General features: G+C 39.4%; 1 protein-coding gene across 8 annotated transcripts in view; it reads right to left on the bottom strand.

Annotated features, from left to right (window-relative positions):
• Wnt4 (Wnt oncogene analog 4) overlaps nucleotides 1-19,896 on the bottom strand; it is a 692,884-nt gene that overhangs the window by 658,779 nt on the left and 14,209 nt on the right. Inside the window, exons 1-2 of one of the 8 annotated variants that reach the window (XM_067766355.1) lie at nucleotides 4,209-4,272; nucleotides 1,876-2,250 (exon numbers count right to left, since the gene is read on the bottom strand). The exons of 5 other annotated variants lie outside the window; for them this stretch is intronic. The gene's annotated coding sequence lies outside the window, so the exon portion shown is untranslated. Of the gene's footprint in view, nucleotides 1-1,875; nucleotides 2,251-4,208; nucleotides 4,403-19,896 lie in introns of those variants that run through there. 2 more of the 8 variants (XM_067766360.1, XM_067766357.1) reach the window with 2 other exon arrangements.

Below are 19,896 nucleotides of genomic sequence, written 5' to 3'. Positions count from 1 at the left end.
TACGGAATACTATGCGCTGGTATTTGGTTTGGTTAGGTTGTAACATAATTTGTCGTACATTTTCTCGATAGCGCTGTTGAAGACGTATTTGTAAAGTCTCCAGCGAAGCATAAAAATAGTTAGGTCAGCTTGGAGCGTAGGACCTGTATACAAAACGTCCGTTTGCGGTCGGACTAGATGCGTTAAATACAACGCGAACTTTCGTGGAGGTACTTTCTTCCTTGATGACGGCGTGATGAGGTAGAAAATAATGGTCAGAGAAGTCTGGTCGCACACAGCTGTTGATCCTCGACATATGTCCTAATTCCTCGTATTTGGTCACAACTCCGGTGTACTCCGTTTGTAAAGTAGGATTTTTCGCAAGGCGTGTCTCGTTCCGGAAGAACCGAGAGCATGCTATTTTGAGAGAAGGCCCTAGAGATATATTGTAAGGAAATTCTCGTTTAAAAGTAATGAGACTGTGTATTTCCCGGTATTATCCCTAGTGGTGGTACTTCTGTACAATTCCTCGCAGTATTGTTCGTCCGCATTAAAGCGTTTGTTTTTAGGGATTTCTTCGAGTTCCCCAAAGGGGGATAATTGCTTATCCAATGATACGTCACTGTAATAGGAGATGATTTCTTTTGGTAGCTCTTTAACATCTGTACGGCCAGTAAGTATCCAGCCGAAAACAGTTTCTTGTGCTAAGAGCGTACCAACGACATTCTTCTGCAATTCGTTAAAGATGATTTGAGGGTAAATGTCCCCTCCAAAAACTAGATCCACTCGTTCGTTGACAAGGAATCTTTTATCTGCCAACTCGAAATCAGGGAATGATTGTCTAGTCATCGCACTGATCTGGCATGTAGGAACATGCATTTTTTGTCCAAAGAAAATAATGGGTCAATTAGTGACCGCAACCCTATTGAACAAGACTATTTGACATGTGCAGAGAATGAGTTATTTATACCGGAAACTTGAGCGCGAATTTTTTTGGATGGCAAGTTAATTCGACGTTTGAGACGTTCGGTAATAAATGAACATTCAGAACCAGGACCAATTAAGGCTGTGGCTGAAAAATTGGTATTGTTATATTATATGTTGACACGAGCGGGGCCTAACAATACACCAGTGGTATTATGCGCAAAGCAAGATTGCACATTGGAGGTTTGCCTGTCATTGGACTTTCAATTTTGCCTCTCTCGTGCTTGTCGCGATGTTGAAGGGGTATCATCTTCCTTACTTGCATGAACTGCTGCTTTTCGCTGAATTTTTTGTATATGTAGGAGCGTGTAGTACCGAGAATGGCATGTACTACAGTTATAAGAACTAGTACATTTCGACACAGTATGTCCAGAAGACAAACAATTCAGGCAGCTATTATTGTTTTTAATAAATTCAATTCTACGAGCTGATGTAGGTTTGAGGAATTTAGCGCAGGTTCGTAGTTTTTCGTCATTCGTGTGACACAGTTTGCACTTAAAATTATTTATGCATATTTGGAAGCTACCAACGTTTTTATTATGAGGTTCAGGGGTTTTTGTATTTTGGGGCTTACAACTTTTCGAAGTTTTATTACCTCTGTGACCAGACCCGTTTTCTAACGCAAGAAATCTATCGGATATGAATTTATTCATGTCCTCCCATTTTTCTATGTCCGTTTTGTTCCCTGAAGACTGTTTCCAAAGTGAAAGGCTGGTTTCGGGCAATTTTTCTGCGCACAGGTATACAAAAAGTGCATCCCATAAATCTATCTTATGCGCTTTTAATGCATTCATGCAATTATTTAATTTTAATTGTAAATCTTTAATAGATTTACCGCAATCCGTTTCAATAGGTTTTATTCCGAAGACAATGTCGAGCTGAGCCTTAACTAAACTACGCTTGTTTTCATACCTTTCAGTGAGGTTCTTCCACGCTATTTAAAATCCTTCATTTGTGACAGGTGCGTTGCTAACAATTTCGTTGGCCTCCCCCTTTGTTTTCTGACTGAGGTAATATAGTTTCTCAATCGGGTAAATATCGTCGTTCGAAATGTAAATGGTCGTAAACATCTCTCGGAATGTTGGCCAAGACAAATAGTCACCCTCGAAAACTTCGGTATCACATGGAGGGAGGCGAAGATGGTGTTTGCGATCGGTCTGTTTTTGGGCAAGCTGTTCAACTTTATCTGTTCCTGAGCGCGAATTTTTTTGGATGGCAAGTTAATTCGACGTTTGAGACGTTCGGTAATAAATGAACATTCAGAACCAGGACCAATTAAGGATGTGGCTGAAAAATTGGTATTGTTATATTGTATGTTGACACGAGCGGGGCCTAACAATACACCAGTATATGTTAAGCCGCAAAAAATAAGGCAAAGTGTAAAAAATAATAAGCAACAAATAAGCAGTTAAAATTACTAATGAATTTTTTGTTGGGTATTGCACCAAAGTGAAGTGCTGTTGTTGTTGTTGTTGAAAATTAACAAACAACGAAACTAACAAGAATTTATGGTTACGTGAAACCGAAAATAGTGCAGTTTAAGTTAAAATTAAAACAAGTAAGGAAGGCTAAGTTCGGGTGTAACCGAACATTACATACTCAGCTGCGAGCTTTGGAGACACAATAGGGGAAAATCACCATTTAGCAAAATGAACCTAGGGTAACCCTGGAATGTGTTTGTATTACATGTGTATCAAATGAAAGGTGTTAATGATTATTTAAAACGTAGTGGGCCTTAGTTCTATAGGTGGACGCCTTTTTGAGATATCGACCAAAATGTGGACCAGGGTGCCCCAGAACATCATCTGTCGGGTACCGCTAATTTATTTATACATGTAATACCACGAGCAGTATTCCTGCCAAGATTCCAAGGGCTTTTGATTTCGCTCTGCAGAACTTTTTCATTTTCTTCTACTTAATATGGTAGGTGTCACACCCATTTTACAAAGTTTTTTTCTAAAGTTATATTTTGCGTCAATAAACCAATCCAATTAACATGTGGCATCTCTTTTTTCGTATTTGGCATAGAATTATGAGATTTTTTTAATTTTTCGTAATTTTCGATATCGAAAAAGTGGGCGTGGTCATAGTCGGATTTCGGCCATTTTTTATACCAAGATAAAGTGTGTTCAGATAAATACGTGAACTAAGTTTAGTAAAGATATATCGATTTTTGCTCAAGTTATCGTGTTAACGGCCGAGCGGAAGGACAGACGGTCGACTGTGTATAAAAACTGGGCATGGCTTCAACCGATTTCGCATATTTTCACAGAAATCAGTTATCGTCATTATTATCATTTCACAAGGATTGGTAAATTTTTGTTCGACTTATGGCATTAAAAGTATTCTAGACGAATTAAATGAAAAAGGGCGGAGCCATGCCCATTTTAAAATTTTCTTTTTTTTTTTGTAGTTTGTTGCACCATATCATTACTGTAGTTGAATGTTGATATAATTTACTAATATACTGTAAAGGTATTAAATTTTTTGTTAACTTTTGACTTAAAAAAAATTATTTTTTAAAGTGGGCGTGTTCGTCATCCGATTTTGCTAATTTTTACTTAGCACATATACAGTAATAGGAGTAACGTTCCTGCCAAATTTCATCACGATATCTGCAACGACTGCCAAATTACAGCTTGCAAAACTTTTAAATTACCTTCTTTTAAAAGTGGGCGGTGCCACGCCCGTTGTCCAAAATTTTAATAATTTTCCATTTTGCGTCATAAGGTGAACGCTTGGTGGGTGCGTTTGATCGCTTTATTCGTTTTTGATAGAGAATTGTCGCACTTTTTCGGTTTTTCGAAATTTTCGATATCGCTATTTTTTTAAATAGCGGTCTGAGATGAGCGCCCAGGAACCTACATACCAAATTTCGTCAAGATACCTCAAAATTTACTCAAGTTATCGTGTTTATGGACGGACGGATGGACGGACATGGCTAAATGAATTTCTTTTTTCGCCCAGATTATTTTGGTATATAGAAGTCTATATCTATCTCGATTAGTTTATGTCGTTACGGATTACCGTTATGCGAACAAAGTTAATATACTCTGTGAGCTCTGCTCAGCTGAGTATAATTATTTCTACTAAAAATTCTGCACTATGTTACCTTAAGCTGTGTCAGCAGAACCTTACCGCGGGTGGGGGGATAATGCTGATAGACAAAAGGCCTTTTTAACACTTAATTCACTTTAAAAAAATGTTCACCTAAAAATAAATTGTGGTAAATTATAACCACGTACCTTGTTTGTTATTGCGTTGTTTTTGCCGCTTTCTTTGGTGTGGTGGTGGTTTTTGTTGAAATTTGTTAAAAATCTCGAAGGTCTTGTTTGTTGTGCCAAAAATTAAAGATGATAATATGCCTTTTTTGTGATGTGGACTGTATCTGCTCTGGTCGCTTGTAAACTTTCTCTCGGTGAGACAGGACCAAATGTTGGCCTCGCAGATCGCTCGGTGCGCGGAGGTCCAATATAATTAAAAGGAAAAGAAAAAAATAATTTCAATATTAGTATTGTATAATATAAATTGATTTATTATTTATTAAGTTGGTACAATTAATTTACCTTGGTATAAATTGTGATGTAGCGGGACCGCAGCAGTTGACCTTCTTCCTTCGGGGTTGAAATTGAACAGCAAAATGGAAAGTGATCTCCGTGTTGTCGTACCGGAGATCGTGCGGGGGTTTTCCAAGGTATATTTGTTATCCGATGAAAACTCAGTTACCCGTGTTAGTGTTGTATATAGTGAACATACATGAATGTGTATGCATGTGGATGTGCAGTACATGAAAGTATGTATGATAATTTGCAATAAATAAATTATGTACTAGAGTGGCCGCGTTTGCAGTACAAAAATATTATACTTTGTACTTACTATACTTTAATGTTTAAATATTTTTTTAATTGAGTTTTCGTTTTAACTTGAAAATTTTTGTATACTTCAAAAAAAGAAAATTCTAATAAGTTGATAAATATTATAGCAGTGATCTCGAACGGTGAATGTTAATGTGTACTTCTTAGTCTTTTCAACATTACTCCCAGATTGTTTTTAAAGAAATAAATATTATATACATATACCCTTATAATCAAGATGAGTGAGACCATGGTACAATTACCAGGTAGAAGCATAAGTGAAAATGCAACCCTCCTGTGTATTTTGTTGTTGCCGATGGAACATAAACTGTCAATCGGTCTTTAAATTTTTTCTGTCAAAAGAGATGGAAGAAGAAAAATGTCACATTTAATTTTCGTCAACAAAGCCAAAACAACAAAAGAAAAAAGTTGGTTTGCTGATGAAGCTGGAGGAAAAACGCATTTTTAATAGAAGAGAGGTAATTATCTGATTTATAAATGATATTTATTTAATTTACTGTTATTATTTATTTACATATAGCAGCTGAATCATTTCTTCAACGTTTGCAGCACATCAACTCTTGGTAATTCTATACGACAGCATCACACTGATAATACGCGTCCAAAAATATCGAGAGAGGTGTTAAAAGACGCATATTGACCTCGACAACAACAATCCGAAAGCGGAGGTTAAATATTTTGTGTCTGTCAAGAGATATTTGCAAAAGAAATTAAAAATTTTCAATTGAAAATTTTCATGTGGTTATTGCAAATTTGATGATTTTATTTTACCCACAAAAAAAAAGGTAATAGTCTAGTTGAGGGGTCGACTGTTAATACGCTACCAAAAATATTGACTTGACATCAGTATTAATAATCCGAAGGCGGAAAATAAAAATATTAAATCGTTCAAAAGATATTAACGAAAAACCGAAAAAAGACCCGCGGGTACCTCCGATAAAATTTTTCTTTTCCGCGACTATTGTTCTCGAGATTAATGCGCGTTTTTTGACACCCCTCTCGATATTTTTGGTGGCGTATTAGCAGTCGACCCCTTAACTAGACTATTACCAAAAAAAATTGTGAACATAAGTGTTTTGCGGGGATTCCAAATAAGAGCGAAACAGGGACAATTAGACATAATATATAAGATAATTTATAGGAAAAGTTTTGTTTTTAAGCATTGTAAGTCGACTTTTTGGTAATTTCGGAAAGAGCCGCCGTTTTTGCCTCAAAATCTCGCGGATCGTTCAAAAAATTTCAGAAGTAGCTCCTTGCCGAGGTACTTTCCTTTATTCGCTTACTCCTGCGAAGCTTCGAACCTAACCTCAGCCTTAGGAACAGCTACTGCTTCGTCTGCCTAAATAAAAATAGAAATACTTAAAATGGTCTCACTTCTGTCTGTATGTCTCGTGCAAAGCTTAGCTTCGTCGAGGGGGCTGTTTTGAGCTAACTCCTCATACTCGTCGTCGACACGATTTCTTTAAATCATTTGTGACCATTTGCTGTTCACACACAAAGGCGTTTTGCAGCCGTTATTAATTCTCGATCAGTAGTTATGATTCTCTCGGCACAGTTTTAATGATTAGCATCAGTGTTGTTGATTGCGCCAAAGGTCGCCTCCGGTTTTTTTTTCTGTTTTTAAGAGCTACAAATGCGAACAGTAGGAATCCCGACCACCAGTCGCTACCATGCCTACTGGCCCACATACCATATGCCAGCACAGCTCTGTAACTTCGAACTAATCTTCTATATCTACATGCCATTAAAATAAAGGTAGTATAATAAACGTGCCTAAAAATATACTACAAACATAACACTATTTCCTGTAAATTCTACTGATGTCTCCATAATCACGATGAGAATACGAAAACCATCCCAACAAACAATAAAAATTTTTAAAGAAATATACATAACCATTCCAAAACTGTTTCTAAAATAAAATTCCATTTAATGATGACCTACCGGAAATAGTAAAGTTATGCCCTGATATATATGAGACAGGGCAAGAATGAAAAAAAAATGTATCTATGGCAGCGCAAACAAATAAAAATATCGTAGAACCTTCTATAGAAAAATGGATATGAAAAAAATTTGGCAAAATAGCTAAAAGATAAAACCAGTAACAAAACTCCGAATTCAGCTTGTGAGTGGCACAATGAAAAAAGACTGCCTATACTAGCTATAATGTGAGTGAAGGATCAAAGAAAAGAAACTAAATAGAAAGTTTTTGCGACAACTTTTCAAACTGTATGATAAGATCATAGCTATGAAAACAAAGTGGTGGCAGCAAACAAAATGCATTGAAAACAAAAACAAAGGGAAGCCAATTAAATAAACCAAAAAAGAGGAATAACTGAAGACCACCAACCAGCAGCGCAATATCTTTGTAGAATTAAAGAAACGAAGTAAGCGCCTCCAAATCGGTGTTGGACCCACCCAGGGTAATTTTTTACGGTAATAGTCTAGTTGAGGGGTCGACTGCTAATACGCTACCAAAAATATCCAGAGGGGTGTCAAAAGACGGGTATTAATCTCGAGAACAATAATCCGATTTTATCTATGTCCGGAGATATTTGCAATTGAAGTTGGCGATTTTCATGTGGTTGTTGTTGTGTTGTACCCACAAAAAAAATTGTGCATGTGTGTGTGCGGTAGTCACGGTTATACCACACACCCGGACTTGGCATGGCGTAGCCCAGGGTTATTTTTTATAAGCGCAGCCGAAGGCCCCCAACTCAGAAAGGTGTTCTGCGCAAAAATACTATTGATCCCATACCCGGTTTCGGAGGTACCCGCGGGTCTTTTTTCGGTTTTTCGTTAATATCTTTTGAACGAGTTAAGATTTTTTTTCCGCCTTCGGATTATTAATACTGATGTCAATACGCGGAAAAAAAATCTTAACTCGTTCAAAAGATATTAACGAAAAACCGAAAAAAGACCCGCGGGTACCTCCGAAACCGGGTATGGGATCAATAGTATTTTTGCGCAGAACACCTTTCTGAGTTGGGGGCCTTCGGCCGCGCTTATAAAAAATAACCCTGGGCTACGCCATGCCAAGTCCGGGTGTGTGGTATAACCGTGACTACCGCACACACACATTGACACCTCTCTCGATATTTTTGGTAGCGTGTTAGCAGTCGACCCCTCAACTAGACTATTACCTTTTTTACAAGCGCGGCCGAAGGCCGTCAATGCAAAAAGGTGTTATGCGCAAAAATAATATGGATCCCACCCCGGGGTCATTTTTCTGTTTTTTGGGAATATCTTTTGAACGAGCTAAAGTTTTTCTTTTTCGCCTTCGACTATTGTTATTGGATTTGGTACTGCATGTGATGTTGCACTCAAAGAAATGGAATATGATAAGAAATATATAGATTTTCTTTCGAAACGTTTATATGATCACATCCCTTCAAGATTATCACATGGTACATGTAATGATGATCTAGAGCAAACGTATAGTGGTTTATTAAATTTATCATTACTGATGGCCTTAAAGGATGTGGCGTTGTCTAGTGCCTCAGCATGTACTTCAGCATCATTGGAACCTTTGTACGTACTATGTGCGATTGGAACTGATGAGGATTTGGCACATAGTTCAATAAGGTATACGAGCTTACCGCACTGAATTGTGTAGTTAATTTGAAAGTAATTTATTGTTAAATTTTTATAGGTTTGGTATTGGTCGTTTTACCACCATTGAAGTGGTTGATTATATTGCCGTTAAATGCATCAAACATGTCGAACGTTTACGTGAAATGTCTCCATTATGGGAGATGGTGCAAGAACCAATTGATTTGAAAAAATATCCAATGGTCGCAACATTAATTTTTTTTGTTATATATAAGAAAGGGACCGTTTTGTATTGTATGCATCTTTTAATGTATGTATTTATGTATTTATATTTCAAAGCAGTTAAATGTAAAGTGAGATACAACTTTTTAGGAAGTATATAGTTCTTACTTTATCTGCCTAAGGTCGTTATTTTGTAGTATTAAAATCATATTGGGAAATGCTATCGCTATTGCTAAATGTTTTTTTAGTGGGCCTTATTTTCAATACATGTATATATGAGTGCTAACGTCAGTGTCTACAAGAGATTTTGAAAGTTTAGGATGAGATTGTATATAAAATGCTTAGTTAATAGTATGTTCATGAAGAAGTACTGATTTATTTTAATATTTCATGTATTTTATAAAGTAAAAATTAATTAATTTAGTAACCTTATAAATATCGAAGATACATATATACATAATAAATGAAAAAAAGGGAGGGCACGTATTTAAAATATAATAGGTAAGTATTTATTCACACTTTGAAAAACAATATAAAAGGGATAATTACAAAGTGATAAACGAAATATTTGCGCGACGGCGGGCGGGCGATAAATATAAAAACGATGCGATCGATGCGTAGCGAACGGCTGGTAGTTTATTAGAAACTGAAAAACTGAGAGCGCGGTGGTGGTTGGCAAGCCACAGCTGAGCTGCACTGCCTGCGCTTGGCCGCACTGGCCGGGTGTTGCCAGACGGAGGGGGGCGGACTTAGTCCGAAAATTGGATCTTGTCTTCAACATGCTCCCCCCCGCCCGACGCGTTGATGGGTTCAGGGCGGCATCAACCCTATCTAAGGCTGCTCGTGCCTCGGCTACTAATTTACGAAGTTTGTCGTCGCGCTGTCTAGCCGACCGGCTTTGAGTTGCCCGTTGGCGATGTTGGGCTGTTGTTGCGCGCTGTGGGCCGCTGTCAGTGCGACGCTGGTTGGTGGGCGTGCGTCGAGCTCTGTGTAGGAGCGTGTGATGGCCGAGGGAGCATTTTCGGCAGCTGGACGGGGAGTCACATGCCCCGGTGCTGTGTGACACTGCCAGGCAGTTGATGCAGTACCGGTGGTTCCTCGCGCACTCGTAGCGCTCCTCAGGCTTCATTGCGAGGAACGCCCGGCACTGCCTTAGCGCGTGTCGCTGCCCACATAGCCGGCATTTCTGGGTCCCCATAGATTTGCGGGTCCTGTAAAGACAAGAAAAGAAAAAATACGTATTTCTCAAAAAATGGGTTAGAAAAATACGTTGGGGAGAGTAGCTTATATGTAGATTGCTAGGGGCATGAAGCAGAGGGTACCAGAGGTAGGGTTGGAACTGCTAGGCAGTTGGTAGCACGCACAGTTTGGCAATATTTCGGGTTATTAGTCCGTTTTGTGTTTTGAGTTCCACAACTCGAACATGGTTATCCGCTCCAGGGTGTAAAGTGATTACCCGTCCCAAACGCCATTCGTTCGGGGGTAGTAAATCATCCTTTACCACGACTAAATCTCCAACTTGAATATTGCGTTGAGGGCATTTCCATTTGTACCGCTTATGCAGCTCCTTGAGGTACTCGTTCTTCCATCGTGTGCTGAACTGGTGGTGAAGCGTTTTTAGTTTCTGCCATTTGTTGACCAGGGTGAGATGCTCTGCAGTTGGCTCCGGCAGTGATAAGAGTGGCGCGCCTCGTAGGAAATGCCCTGGGGTTAGGACTAGGGGATCCATTGGATCTTCGGACATAGGGGAGAGCGGTCGGGAGTTGAGGACCGCCTCTATGCGTACTAAGAGGGTAGTAAGCTCTTCGAAGGAGAACTTCTGGTTTCCTGCTACTTTCGTAAAGTGTATCTTGAAACTTTTCACGGCCGCTTCCCATAGCCCACCCATGTGTGGAGCGTATGGTGGGATGAATTTCCATGAGAATCCGTGAGTTGCATATTTTTCTGCGACGTCTGTAGCGACTTCCTTGAGAAATGTGGTGAATTCCCTTTGAAATACGCGTTGTGCGCCGACGAACGTCTTTCCGTTGTCAGAAAATATCTGATGGGGTAGGCCACGGCGACCAGTGAATCGGGCAAAGGCTGCGTTGAAGGCATTCGTGGTGAGATCAGAGCACACTTCTAAATGAACGGCCTTTGTGGAAAAACAGACGAACACACAAACGTAAGCTTTGACATACGAAGCTCGGCGAAGGGGAGAAGTTTTTACCATAAATGGTCCAGCAAAGTCGACTCCTGTTGTATGAAAGGGTAGGGAATACGTTGACCTCTCGGGTGGCAAGGCTGCCATTATCTGCGTTTTCATCTGCTGTTTATAGATGGTGCAGGTTTTGCAGTGGAAGACGAGCTTTTTGACCTTTTGCTTCAAACGTGGAATGTAGTACTGTTGCTGTACCATTCGGATCATCAGCTGTTTGTCGGCGTGCAGCAAGTTCGAATGGAGGAAGTCTAACAGAAGAGAACAAAATCGAGAGTTTTCGGGTATGATAATTGGGTGCCGCTCATTAAAGCTATAGGTGGCATATGCTAATCTTCCAGAAACTCGCATGATTCCTGAGTCATCTAGCATGGGGTTTAATGTCAGAAGGGTGTTCTTTTTGGGTAAGGGTCCTGACGTTTGAAGCAGCTCTATCGTGTCTCCGTAATGATTCCGTTGAGTTTGAATGATGATTTTGATTTTGGCATCATTCACTTCGGCGTGGGTGAGGTTAAGCGTGGCTGGAACTTTCAGTTTCCTTGCTTTCTTGATAAACCGCAACATATAGGCCACGACTCTAAGCGCTCGAGAAAATGACGAAAAACGGTCGATTATATCTATATTTTCTTCCTGCAGGGTGTGGAATACTTCCACATGTCGTTGTTCGGGGGGAGTTGGGTGGTGAGAAATATCCTTTGGCCACGAAGTTGATGGATTGATAAGCCAATTAGGTCCTTCCCACCATAATGGACATTGGACTAAATCCTGAGGCTTGCAGCCTCGAGTGCCCAAATCCGCTGGGTTATCCTTACTGGAAACGTGCCTCCAAGTGGCGTTGTCAACGTTCTTAAGAATTTCAGAGGTTCTGTTCGCGACATACGTTTTCCAGGTATGGGGTGGTTTTTCTAACCAGGCCAGTACGATGGCAGAATCGCACCAGAGAATGAGTTCGTGTTGGGGTAGATTCAGCTCACTTCGCAGCTGTTTCACTAACTTGGAGAGTAAAACTGCTCCACAGAGTTCCAACCGTGGAAGACTCACGGTTTGGAGGGGTGCTACTTTGCTTTTAGCAGCTAGCAAATGGGATGAAAAACTATTTTCATGGGTTTGTACTCGTAAATATATACAGGCACAAAATGCTTTTTCTGAAGCATCTGAGAATCCATGCAGCTGGATTAGTTTATCGGGGGAATACTGTACCCACCTAGGGATTTTAATGTCTCTGATATGAGGTAAATTTTCATAAATTGAGGTCCATTTTTGGAGAGCTCCGTGCTTCACGTCTTCGTCCCAATCCGTTCCTTCCATCCAGAGTTGTTGCAGCAACATTTTTGCAAGAATCATTATTGGTGAAAGCCATCCTGCGGGGTCAAACAGTTTTGCCACTGCTGATAAAATCTGCCTTTTTGTAGTCGTGTTTTCTGCTGATGGTGGATCATACGTGTAGGTGAAGGTGTCGGTTAGCGCGTTCCACTGAATTCCAAGGGTTTTTGTGGAACTCGAATCATGGAATTTAAGGAAGTCGACGTCTAGCACATCAGGGTCGGGAACGGGTTTTAAAATTTCAGGGTGATTTGCCGACATCTTCCTCAAAGGGAACCCTGCCGATTTTAAAGCTTCGATAACTTGAGTCATAGAGTTCAAAGTGGACTGTATATCATGACCGCCGGACAAAATATCGTCAACATAAGTTTCATTCAATAAAATGTTTTTAGCGAGCGGATATTCGTCTTGACAATCGTGGGCGAGTTGGTGTAGGGTTCGAATCGCCAAATACGGCGCGCAATTTACACCAAAGGTAACTGTTTTTAGTCGAAAATCTTCTATCGGCAGAGTTGGGTGTTTTCGAAAAACGATTCGATGAAAATCTTTATCTTCTTCATGGATGCGTATTTGGCGATACATTTTCTCAATATCGCCGTTAAAAACAAACTTATAAAGTCGCCATTTAAGTATGACGAGCATTAAGTCATTTTGTAGAATGGGGCCTGTATGAAGGACGTCGTTCAACGAGTTGCCAGAATGCGACATTTTTGATGCGTTGAAGACGACTCGCACTTTTGTGGTTTTGCTGTCGGGTTTTATGACAGCATGATGGGGTAGATAAAATGATAGATATTTACCATCTCTAATTATCTCTTGTTGGGAGGCGGGTTCCATGTGATCCATGGTTAAATATTCATTAAGGACTTCAAAATATTTGTCTCTTAATTCGGGTTTTCTTTCGAGGGTTCGTTCGATGCTGATATACTGCTGTTGTGCTGCGGGTCGTGAATGACCGAGTGCCAGATTGGCTGGAAATTCCGATTTGAAAGGTAGTTTTACTCTGTAGCGTCCATCTTCCTCACGAATTGTGGTTGTCCGGTAGAGTGCTTCGCAGTATTCATCCTCTGCTGATCGTTGTTGGGTTTGGTGAACTTCTTCCTGTTCCCAAAATTGTCTCAAAAGTTGATTGATGGGGTCATCGGTGCATTCCGTGACATGAGTGCTGAAGGTTGATACCTTTTCAGCTACAGGGCCGCTTAATATCCATCCGAATATTGTGTTTTGGGCAAGTAATGTTCCACTCACATTTCGTAGGAGCCCTTCGGTGAGGATTTGCGGGGTGATATCGCTGCCGATTACCACATCGATTTTTGATGGTATCGAATACTGCGGATCGGCTAACGGTAAATGGGACAGTTCTTCGAGATCGATGCTTGAAACTCTGACTGTGGGCAAGAACTTCGTTAGTTTTGGCAAAATTATTGCTTGTGCGTCTATCATTTGGGTTAAGTCTGCTGAACAGAATGTTATCTGGCAGACTTTATTGGCATTTTTCACAACCGTTCCACCCATTCCAGATATCTGGTGGAGCGACTCTTTTGTGGGTAGACCAAGAACCTTTTGTATACGGGATGATACAAAGGTTTTTTGTGAACCTTGGTCTATTAGGGCACGAATTTTATGAAATTCGCCAGCAAAGTATACTGATACTATTGCTGTGGGTAGTAGGGTGGTTCCATGATTACTCGAGAAGAGTGAAGAAACCGGGTTTTTGTCTTGAGACTGTTGGGAGGAGGTGGCTCTTGCAGCGGCTTTCGATGTTGAGGCTCGCTCGTCGTCCGTTCTCCTATGGGTGCCGGCTTGCGCATTTTGAGCTCTGGGGCTTGGTTGTGATTGTTGGGGTTTGGGCTGCAAATGCAGTAGCGAATGATGACGCTTTTGGCAATAAACGCACGTGAAGCTACTTTTACATTCGTTCTTGGGGTGTGACGTTGATAAACAGTTTTCACAGTAACTATTTTCTCTCACAAATTTGATTCGGTCTGATACCGATAAATTCCTAAACCTGACGCAAGATTTGACTGCGTGGTATTGGTTGCATAATCTACACGAAGCCGTTTTATTGAACTCGGTGTGATATGCATGGGTTCTATTATTGTTAGATTGGGTCGAGTTTTGATTCACCGTTCGTGGCGTAAAACTCGAAAATTGGGGTTTCGCCTTGCCTGGTCGATAGGTACTTATTCTCTCTACTACCTCGTATCTGCTGGTCAAAAATTTATTCATATCCTCCCAAAGTGGGAGTTCTTTTCGGGAGCTGAGGGATTGTTCCCATAGTGAAAGGCTTTCACTTGGCAGCTTGGATGAGCAGAGGTAAACGAGGATTGGGTCCCAGTCCGTTGTCGGGATTCCTTGGGTGTTAAGGGTTGACATGCAGTTGTTGATTGTTGTCTGCATCTTCTGTATTTGTTCTCCGCTTTCTGCGAATATTGTGGGTAGGTTGAACAGCGTCTTCAGTTGGTTGTCGACGAGTATCCTTTTGTTCTCGTACCTAGATCTGAGCGCTTCCCAGGCAAGCTCGAAATTATTATCGCTCAGTGGGTATTGTTTTACAATAAGCCCAGCTTGTCCTTTTGTTTTCAGGCGTAGATGGTATAATTTTTGAGCGGGTGATAATTTAGGGTGGTTTTTATAGACTGCCGTGAACATATCTCTAAAGGATGGCCAGTCTTCGTATCCACCATGAAATACTTCGGTGTCGCATGGTGGTACTTTTAAATAAAAACCGTTTGCGTCTGAATTGTTCATTGGGTGGGCGGGTATTTGTTGTTGGTTGGTGCTAGCAGTATTAAAAAGCTGTAAGGCTTCTAAAATTTCTGATTTGCATGTTTGGTACGTTTCCATGCATTTAGCGAATTTTTGCTCAACCGAGCCGCTGATCTCTGTGTAATTATCTGAGAAACTTACTTCTCGATGGGACTCTAGCACCTTTGCCCATATTTTATCAAGGTCTTCTAGTTTGACCTTAAGCATACACTCTGATAACTCGGTAGCTTGGGAGGGTGACCATCTCGAGCAGTAAACTTCTAATTGGTTACCGTCATATATAAATTCCTGCAGGCGTTGGTCTGCAGTGGTCAATTTTTGGGTTTCGTTTGTTTTTGGCATTATAATTTAATGTAATTTACCAAGAAATGGGAGCTTTTATTAAGCTGTGAAAATCGAAAAAATGTTTTGTCAAAAGGAAAAAAAAAATTTTTTTTTTTTTTTTTTGAAACCAGCCTAATGTACGCTTGGTTCTTTATACGGGCTTGTCTCAGCGTTGGAAACTCGTCGTGTCGGCATTTGAGGTGCAGATTTCTTTGAAGGATATGTACTCCATGTCTTGAGATGTAATCTTTTTTAATTAAAAAAGCACGGGTGTGTTGAAAATTTGAAATTGAGTCGCTATACCACAGAACAAAACTTCATTTTCGGGTTCAGCGCAATTGTACGGTTGTTTTGATCCAATTTTGCTTTTGCCCCCTCACTTCGGGACCGATTTCGCTTTCGGTTTAATTTTTAGATACTAGTTCGGTTGAAGTACTGACTTCAATTGCGGTTCCGGGTTTTCCTTCTGGCTCTAGCCGGGAGGCTTTTGTAACAATTTCGGTTTTAGGCTGGATCTGGTATCGGTACCGGCTATGGAAAAAGTTCGGTTTGGATTATTTCCGTTTTAAGCTCCAGTATCGGTTATACTCCAGCTTTTTTTTTCTTGTCATCATATGGATGATATATATAACCCAAAAGTAAATATATAATATGTACAACATAACTGCCTAGCAAATTTTTCTCTTCGTAAACTGTTTGTGGCCCTGATAATGACCGTTTTTCGCAGGTTTAATTGTTTAGCATATGCTGATGACATTGATATCATCGGCCTAAACACCCGCGCTGTTAGTTCTGCTTACTCCAAACTGGAAAAAGAAGCGAAAAAGATGGGTTTGATGGTGAATGAGGACAAAACGAAGTACCTGCTGTCATTGAGCAAAGAGTCAGCGCATACGCGCCTTGGCAACCACGCTACTGTTAGCAGCCACAATTTCGAAATAGTAAAAGACTTCGTTTATTTGGGAACCAGCATCAAGACTAGCAACATTATCAGTACTGAATTCCAGCGAAGAATCAATCTTGGCAATAAATGCTACTTTGGACTAGTTATAGTAAATTCCTCTCTCGGCGAACGAAAATCATACTCTACAAGTCACTTATCGTACCCGTCCTGCTATATGGGACAGAAGCATTGACCATGACAACAGCAGATAAAGCGGCTTTGGGAGTGTTCGAGAGAAAAGTTCTTCGAAAGATATATGGACCTCTACGCTACGTTGGCGCCTATGGAAGCAGAGGTAGAGGGCGGACCCCACTCCGTTGGAAGGACCAGGTGGAAAACGATTTAAACTCCCTTGGTGTGACCAATTGGCGCCAGTTGGCGGAGCGAAGGGGCGACTGGCGCGCCTTGTTGGACGGCCACAACCGTTTAGATGGTTAAGCGCAAATTAAGTAAGTAATTGTTTAGCAAATTTTTTCTTTTTGTTGACTAGTGGTGGCCCTGATAAGGACCGTTTTGCGTATATTTGTATAGCATATTTTTGCTCTTTGTAGACTAATGGTGTTCTTTGTAAACTAACCCAGACCATAAGGGCGCAGGCCTGAAAATGGAGCGAGCAAATTAAGCCACTTTGGAGAAGCTGAACGCCACAAGGTTTTTTGCAATTTTTTCCTCTTCCTTGATTTTGCGGGGTAATTTTGTACTTTAGCTCACAACTGCAAAAACTCTTCCAAAAATATCGGGAGGGGTGTCAAAAGATGCGTTTTGGACTCAGGACGACGAATCCGAAAGAGAAAATTAAAAATTTTATTTCTGTCAAAAAATATTCCCGAAAAACTGAAAAATGGCCCGGAGCGCTCCGAAAACGGAGGTGAAATCCATAGTATTTTTGCGCAGAACACCTTTCTGCATTGGCGGGCTTCGGCCGGGCTTATAAGAAATTACCCTGGGAAACCAAATCTATATCCGCGCAAAACACGTTTACCCACATTTTTTTTTGTGGGTACACAAACCCCTTAGAATTACACAACCACATAAAATTTCCAATTTTGTTTGTTTAATATAACTGGAAAGGATTAAAATTTTCAATTTCAGTTTTCGAATTCGTGGTCCTGGGTCCACAGCGCGTGTTTTGACACCCCTCCCGATATTTTTGGACGAGTTTTAGTAGTTGTGAGCTAAAGTAAAAAATTACCTCTCACGGGACTGTGAAAAGCTTGACACTCACTTTCGCCCTTCTAGCGTTGCACAAAAAACAATTTTCAACTTTTTAATACACACAAAGCATAAGAAAATTCTTTTTTTTTACCAAAAATTTGCAAAACATTTAAAAAACTGCTTAGAATTAATTTTCACATTAAAAGTAAATAAACAAAAAATGTAAACATAAACAAAGTTTGACAATTTATAACAACTTCTAGTGAAAAAACATGTAAAATGCAACTCTGATGCTTTTTCCTGGTTATTGTACCATGAGTGAGACTAATAATGTGAGTGAGGAAAGCAGTGATGATTCTTCTATACGATTTATCAACAGAAAGTCTGGTCGTTTTCCTCGGATTCATCCGATTGCAACAGCACAAACCCAACAAGCACATTGATTGGGAGGAAAAGAAGTCGTAGTCCTGTTAAATGGATACGAAATTTACAAAAGCATAACAGGATAAAAGGTTTGGCATACAGGAATAGGGGAAGAAAATTAATACCTTCAAAAACATTTGTCGATATACAATGCAGATGCCGTCAAAATTGCAATCAAAAAATTATTTCGGATGAGAGAGAGGCCATGAAAGAATTTTATGGTTTACATAGTCAACTTGACCAAGATATTTTCTGTGTGTTTTGTGCGGATATATTTTCTTAAGAGGTTGTATCAAAGTTAATGAAATAAAAAGAAGGCGCCCTACGAATGAAACTAAAGAACGAAGATCACGTTCGTTTTCATATTACTTTCGAAAAGAGAGACTTAATATTCCCGTTTGTAAAAAATATTTTAGAGACACTTATCAGGTGACTGACGGGCGGATATATGATTGTTGTTCTAAAAAACAAGTTACATCTTTGGTTGATAAGCGCAAAAGCCGCGTTGCAAGCCATAATATAGATGATGCAAATGTTATAAAGCATATAAAGTCATTTCCAGCCTAACGTAGTCACTACACCAGGGCTCATAATCCAAGACGACAATATATAAATCCTGACTTAAACATTAAGAAGATGTATGAACTATTCGTCACAGAATGTGAAAAGGAAAACGTAGTACCAGTAAGAGAAAAATATTACTATAATGTGTTCTCTACAAAATTTAATTTACATTTTAAACAACCATCAAAGGATACGTGTCAAATTTGTGATGATTTTCAAATAAAAATTCAATCTTCAGACGATGAGGGAATTAAAATGGAAAAAATTGAAAAGGAAACTCACTTAGAAGAGGCTGAACGGGCTCGCAGTCAAATGGCTGCCGATCGAATGGCAACATCGGAAAACTTGTTCGTATTTTCTTTTGACTTGGAAAAAGCTTCAGCCTCTCCCAAGTCGACCACATCCGTAGCTTATTAAAAGCGAAATTTATATGTTTATAATTTTGGATATCATGAATTCAATAAAAATATAAGCCACATGTTTGTTTGGTCAGAAACTGAAGGATCTCGTGGCTCCCAAGAAATTTCATCTTGTCTAATAAAGTACATAAAAACTTACGCTGCAAACTTCGAAAAAATAATAACATATTCGGGTTCGTGTACCGGGCAAAACAGAAATATTAAAACCGTCTTAAGTTTATTGAAACTTGTTCAAAGCACGAAAATCAAAGCTGAATCAATTGACATGAAATTTTTGGTAAGTGGACACAGTTATTTACCCAATGACTCAGATTTTGCCATTATTGAGTCATGTACGAAAAAATCAAAACATTTTTTCGCCAGATGATTGGTACCATATAATCAAAACATGTAAAAAGGAAGCGCCATTTCATATAATCCAAATGACTCACCAAGATTTTTGTCAACAAAACCTTTAGAACAGTCTATCATTAACAGAAAAGTTACCGTGACAGGGCTTCCAGTAAATTGACTTAAAATACGCTGGATAAAGTTAGAAAGGTCTAAACCCTATCTCATACAATTCAAATGTTACTATAATGAAGATACGCTATTTCAAGCAATTAATATAAGAAAATCTATAGTGGGCAGACCGTAAAGTTTGAAAAATATATATCTCAGCCCTTATTATATCCTAAAGGTAGAACTGTGACAAAGGAAAAATGGAGAGACATGATGGACCTGCTAAAATTCATTCCTCCTGTTAAACACGATTACTATAAGAAATTGTCAACAAATCGAAATGACGAATCCTCGCATACAGCTGATGAAGAAGACATTATTTATAATATTGCTGAATCGTCCCAAAGAATAATGCCGCTAACATAAAGCTGCTATGAATTAATTACAAAAATTCAGGCATGCTTAACCAACGAACCGATATCATTTCGTTATAATAATTACCTTTAATAAACGAAACAAAGTCATTTCGTTTCGTTTATTAACGTTGATTATCGTAACGAAATGATATCGGTTCGTTGGTTAAGCATGCCTGCAAAAATTATATTATAGCCAAACTGCCAACATTCATTTTTATGGAAAAGCTGTAATAAAAATGTATAATAACTAACTTTTTCTGTAATAAAAAACTTAAAAATGTAAAGACTAAATTTAACTTTATTACTTTTT

The sequence above is a fragment of the Eurosta solidaginis genome, chromosome 2 (assembly GCF_040869045.1).
Source record: "Eurosta solidaginis isolate ZX-2024a chromosome 2, ASM4086904v1, whole genome shotgun sequence".
NCBI lineage: Eukaryota > Metazoa > Arthropoda > Insecta > Diptera > Tephritidae > Eurosta > Eurosta solidaginis.
This window is presented reverse-complemented; position numbering and strand designations above follow the sequence as displayed.